This window comes from Zootoca vivipara, chromosome 4 (genome assembly GCF_965207765.1).
Source record: "Zootoca vivipara chromosome 4, rZooViv2.hap1.1, whole genome shotgun sequence".
Classification (NCBI taxonomy): Eukaryota; Metazoa; Chordata; class Lepidosauria; order Squamata; family Lacertidae; genus Zootoca; species Zootoca vivipara.
The window spans coordinates 53552824-53558823 of NC_142587.1; the positions used below are offsets into that span (position 1 = coordinate 53552824).

The 6000-nt window shown below is 40.0% G+C and overlaps 1 long non-coding RNA gene across 1 annotated transcript in view; it reads right to left on the reverse strand.

Moving 5' to 3' along the window:
• Nucleotides 1-5362, reverse strand: part of LOC148685954 (uncharacterized) — a 129597-nt gene extending 124235 nt beyond the window's left edge. The window contains exon 1 of the long non-coding RNA XR_015949578.1: nucleotides 5245-5362. This is a non-coding gene — a long non-coding RNA (uncharacterized LOC148685954). The remainder of the gene's footprint in view (nucleotides 1-5244) is intronic.
• Nucleotides 5363-6000: the final 638 nt, after the last annotated feature.

Here is a 6000-nt window from a genome sequence, read left to right on the forward strand (position 1 = left end):
ACAGTAAAGGAGAAATGCAGGTTAGATTTTTAGTATGTATGTTCCTTAGCTGTTGTTGCTTTTATTTAAGGTCCTGCCAACATAGCTAACAACATATTGGTATTGTGTCTTCTAGGGGAAAGACCTAACCTACAGCCCTAACTGAGACCGAATAAATCCTTTTCTAATGTGTGATGGTTTTATTCTGGAAAGGGTCTCTGCAACCTGGACTTAGCCCTGCATAATCTCATAATTGGCACATTACTGTGTGTGTTTTTCTCAAACATTCCCAATTAACCAAAGAAGATACTGTATATCTTTACTTCCTAAAGGCTGGCTGTGCTAATTTAACTCACAACTGAAAAATTGACCAATAGAAGTTTTAGAATACGGTAGATCATCATCATTTGAGCCCAAAGAAAATATATCATTCAGCAGATAAAGTTAAGTTCCAAACTGAAGTAAATGTATCTGTGTAAACTACAAATACAGGTACAATACTGCAGTTTCAGAATTGCATTCATTCTCTCAGTTCTCCACTGCTTTGGGGGAAATGTCAGAACAGCATAAAGCAGGATAGTCCAGAATCACCATAAACAGCTTGGAGAGGAAAACACAGGAGTAAAACATGGGAACACACTAGACTGCTGTGATTTACTATTACATGTTGCTTGAGTTGGCTAAAATGCAAGGTGATGGGTGGGGTAAGGTGACAAAATACTGATGAGGTCTAGATTTCCAGGGAAATCTTAGTAAAGTACCAGAAGATCTATCCCTAATCCTCTTTTCCTGTTACATACGGTTTCAGTTTGGGATTAATGTTCTGTGTCCAGAGGAAGGGCTGGTGCATGTTACACACAACAAACATATTTTAAAAAATAAGAAGGTTGAATTTAATGGAAGGGCTCTTTCCATTCGCAGAGGAAAGTAGAATTCCTCTGATAGAGGAAGCCATTTTTCGCTAATTCCACTTTTACCCTGTAATCCTGAGCATCACCTCATGTAGTTGTGGAGAGCCCCCCAGTCCACTGGAGCAGGTTTTTTGGAAGGAAACAGTAAAAGGAATATGCAGAAATTGCATTCTTCCCACCCTTTCCTCCAGCATTAGACGCAAGCCTCTGTCGAACCTAATATGTCTTAAAAGGTAAAGGTAAAGGGACCCCTGACCATTAGGTCCAGTCGTGACCGACTCTGGGGTTGCGTGCTCATCTCGCATTATTGGCCGAGGGAGCCAGCGTATAGCTTCCAGGTCATGTGGCCAGCATGACAAAGCCGCTTCTGGCAAACCAGAGCAGCACATGGAAACGCCGTTTACCTTCCCGCTGTAGCGGTTCCTATTTATCTACTTGCATTTTGACGTGCTTTCGAACTGCTAGGTTGGCAGGAGCTGGGACCAAGCAACGGGAGCTCACCCCGTCACAGGGATTCGAACCGCTGACCTTCTGATCAGCAAGCCCTAGGCTCAGTGGTTTAACCACAGCGCCACCAATATGTCTTACGAAACCAGAAACATAAATTTGATCTTATTCTTAAGAAAGCAAGTGAATTGTTCCCCATTAAGAGACTTTACTGGTAATTATGCTAGCCTAGTAAAAAATGAAACAAAACAAAACAAAAACAAGCATAGATACAATCTGGCAAAAGAAAAAGAAAACTCCTGGTTCTCTTCAGATCATATTTCTATTAGACAAAATCAAGTCATTCTGGGATGAACATGCAGCAGCCAGTATGTAATTCTATACTCTGGGCATTAGCTACGTAAATAAAGGCATTTCTATAGTATTGATCACTTTAGTATTTGAGGGCTCATAAATAAATGCTGGTGGCACTGTCTAGACCTTAGCTAAGTTTAAGGACAACTGTTTTTCTGAACTTGTCAACCATAAAATAAAACATTCATAATCACCCGTTCATAATCACAACTGGCTATAAAACAAATCACACATGAATTATGTGGAACATAACTGTACAAAATACAGTACCTCAATAGGCCCAATTCACCTTTATTGTTGGATGCTAGAAATCCATAGAAACTAAAACAAATCATAGCTAGTTCTTACACTTATCGTCATACATTTGTTCAACAAGAGGACTAGAAATTTCTTAGAATGCTTTTGTTCATTAATTTTTGATTTTACACCATTTAATTTACATAAGAAAAAGAAGTGTCACTGGGATCCAGCTTGCTCAATCTGATCCCTTTTCTTTGTGCAACTTAGCCATATATAAATGAAGCCACAGATAATAAAGCTTAAAAAAGAGAAAGATGATTTACTTAACTGCCGGTAGCAAAATGACTCCCCAGAGGTCTTTATAAATAATATACCACATTTTTCCGTGTAAAACACGCCCCTGTGTATAAGACACCCCCTATTTTGGGGGACTCAAAATTAGAAAATGGGAGGAGATTGCCTCCATGTATAAGACTACCCCCCCTTTTAACATAATTTTTTAGTAAAAAAAAAACCCTAGTCATACATGGAAAAATACGGTAACTATTTTTCTCTATGTGTTCTTCTGCAACAGTGTGCTTTACTTTGGACATCTTTCTCCAAATACAATTCACACCTGGCATTGTTTATATATCTTTGACTATACTGTACAGTACAACTCTCCTTGAAGAGGCTGAATGCTACATTCTTTGGTATGCCTCCCATTGAGCAGCTATTCTTTGGACCAGAAAGTACTAGTTACAGAGCAGTGGTATCCCGAAAAAATTTGTTTATAACAGAATGCTCCATAAACAAATGGCAATAGATGTCAATTCTGACTCTCATACAGAGGAAAAGCAAGAAACCTATGAAAAAATGTGAGCAACCCCAGAGTTGTCCACGACTGGACTTTACGGTCAGGGGTACCTTTACCCTTACCTTTGCTGATAACCCAGAATAACATACCCATGCCTCAATGTGCATAGAAGTGGTGACAGGGCAATGATTGGAACATCACTTAAAAGAATTTTCCTTTTTTTAAAATAAAAAAAACCCAAACCTGACTATATGCACCATTTCCTGCCTGCACAGTTATGTAAAACAGAAAATAGAATAGAATAAACTCTCAGACATATCTCATCTAACCTGCATCTCAGCTTTTACTGGAACACTCTGCATTTCTAAGGATAGAAATATGAAATCCCAAAGGGAAATGTCTAGCATTCTCAGTAGGCGGTCAATGAGACACAGCGTAATGAAATATGTACATGAAGCGTAATACTAGCTTCATCAGCCGAACAAAGACACGGTGATTGGCAGTGATTGAAGCAATTGCTTCAACACTTATGCCTTAAGTGTTAAGTGCACTGATGATACTGTTTCCAAAATGATGAACCAAGTTATTGATGCAATGATTTTTACAAGAAATTCAGCTCTGAGAGAGTGAGAATCTTAAAATGCTAAGCATTTCCTTCCTACATTCAAGCTGCATTATCATCCACATTATTAACAAGGAAGGTCATGCAAATAATTTGCAGGAAAAGGAAGAGTAAATTGCTGAGGGGAATGGAAAAGGGCACAAGTTTGTTTTGGGTTTTTTTGTCCACTTTCTTCCCACCATCACCATTCCAGTTCCTCTTTCCCTTGCAATCTGTTCAGTGATGAAAGGAGATCACTCACTTTGACACCACAATTAATGGGAAGGTTTTGGCATCCTAGGACATGTATTATTGGACCCATAATTTTTAAAAATGAATTTTCATGGAGGGAGGGCGTGCATGAACTCAAAAGTACACCTTAAAATCATACAGAATGACATTTTTAATCTACATTTTAAATAAGTAGGTGTGCGTTATTAAGCTTTTAATGAAACATTTATTTTAATAGTAATCTAAAGAAACTTGGTATTTAAGAATTAGCTACCGTAACAATGTAAACAACTCAAAAAGTTACTTTGGTGTTGCTGCTGCTGTTTTAAGAAAATCCTGCTCAGCATAAATCTCTGGAACAGGCTGGTATTGTCTCCTGTCTCTGGACAACAGCAAGCCAAGGATTATTATTATTTATTAAATTTGTATGCCGCCCTATACCCACAGGTTTCAGGGCAGTTCACAATATAAAATGACAATATAAAAACACAAAATTCATAGTAAAAAACAAAAACAAAACCAACTCAACAATCCACAACCCCATAACATGTTGCACCAATCTCATTCCGAGGTATGTTTCGCCATGTATTAACTATCTGTGTTGTCATACTTGTTTGTGCATCATCCAGCAAAATATGATGCACGGTCATGCAATTATTTCCGTTTGCAAGTGTGCTGAGAGAGTTGCTGCCAGAAGGTTTTGCCCCATGCCAAACGTTATGGGCAACAGCAGGCAAAGACACATAAACGTCCTACATCACTCCCGAGGGGGAGAAGCACCACTTCAGAAATTTCTTGCCACTGTTTGTATGGTTCATCTGCAAATATGCCACCTTTCCCTGGAAAGACTCGGGCACACAGCATCGATCCTGCTTTCATAAACTCTTTGACTGTGCAGATAAAAGATCTCAGACAGCAGGCCTTGCCTTGCACTAGGTTCCACCAGGGCCCTGGCATGAACTTCCCCTACCAATCAGTGGTGGTTGGGAAACTGGAGTTTGAATGGATTATGCAGTTTTGATTTTAAAAAAGAAGAAGCAAAACTTTCCCTCAGATCCATCTGCAGGAGAGTCCCCTGATCAGACACAAACCGTGGGACAGATACTAAAACATAAGGCGCTACTTGCCAACAGGGAAGCCATGCTTACCCATAGTGACTGGAGCAACCCGGTCAGATGGGCGGGGTTATAAGAATTATTTTGTTGCTGTTGTTGTTGTTTAGTCCAGGATAATAGGCAAGTATTGTCCTATATTTCACACACACACACACACACACACACACACACACACACACACACCCCAAAAAACCCCAAACCCACAGCCTCCTATCCCTTACACTTGGATTATACAAAAAGTAGCAAGTCTACCTGGGATGAATGGTTCAAACTTCCTTCAGCTCCAGCTCTTAACTAGATAAAGCTCGAACAAATAGCAGCAGACTTTCCCAAGCCAAAGTCTACATCCAACTCAGGACTTTGAATATCCTTTTTGCTTCCCCAACCCTCCTACCCAAAAAAGCAGGATTGCTGGGGAAGGGGGTTGGTCCCAGCAGAGGTGGGACTCATAGTTCTAGCATATTCTAGAATAAATCTGAAAACAGTCACAAATTTATTTTGCTGTTCCCTCCATGTGGATTTGAAAGACACACACCCCCCAAAGATAATAACTAGGCAAATAGGGCTCACCCTTTAAAGCAAGGTAGGCCAGGTCTGCCCTGAAATCCACTCCTTCAGCTCGTCAGCAGCTCTTAATTAAAATGGCTTCCAAAGCCCTGGGTTGCTTTTCTCTCTCCCCACCCCAATTTGCACACCTGCTCTTAAAAGCCTTGGAGCTCCTTAAAGTAACAGGCCTACTAAATTAAGCCACTTCTTTACTATTTGATTGATTTCTTCTGTTTCAGTGCCACGTTTCTTTCAAATGAACCCCAGAGCGACTTACAAACAATAAATAACAATAGCATGACAGGACATCACAAATCCTGCATAAATCATACAGAATAATTAACAGTCGTCAGCAAAACAATTGCAATCTATAAAACACTGATAACAAATCAACAACTACAAAATAAGCTAAACAACTCATGTAGGTTACATAGGCTTAAAAGAAGGGTGTCAGGTGCTAAATCACATTGTCTAGGGGAAAACACAAAACAGTATCTAGCATGTTCAGTGTTTTCCCCAATTGCAAACCCGGGCCAGGAAGAATGAAAAGGGCACTAGGGAGGGGGATTCATGTGGTCTGTATGGGATTTCCCTCACACTTTATGGTTATAAAAATTTGCCCTGCCTGTTTCTGCTCTCCTTGTAATCCTTTTGGCAGCAAAGGTGAGCAAGCAGTGAAGCACATAATTTTACAGTGGCAAACAGGAGGACTCAGAGTCCTGTCAGCTGGCAGCTCTTTGTGTTGATGAAGAAGGAAAGGAACCTTTCTACTCAGCTAAG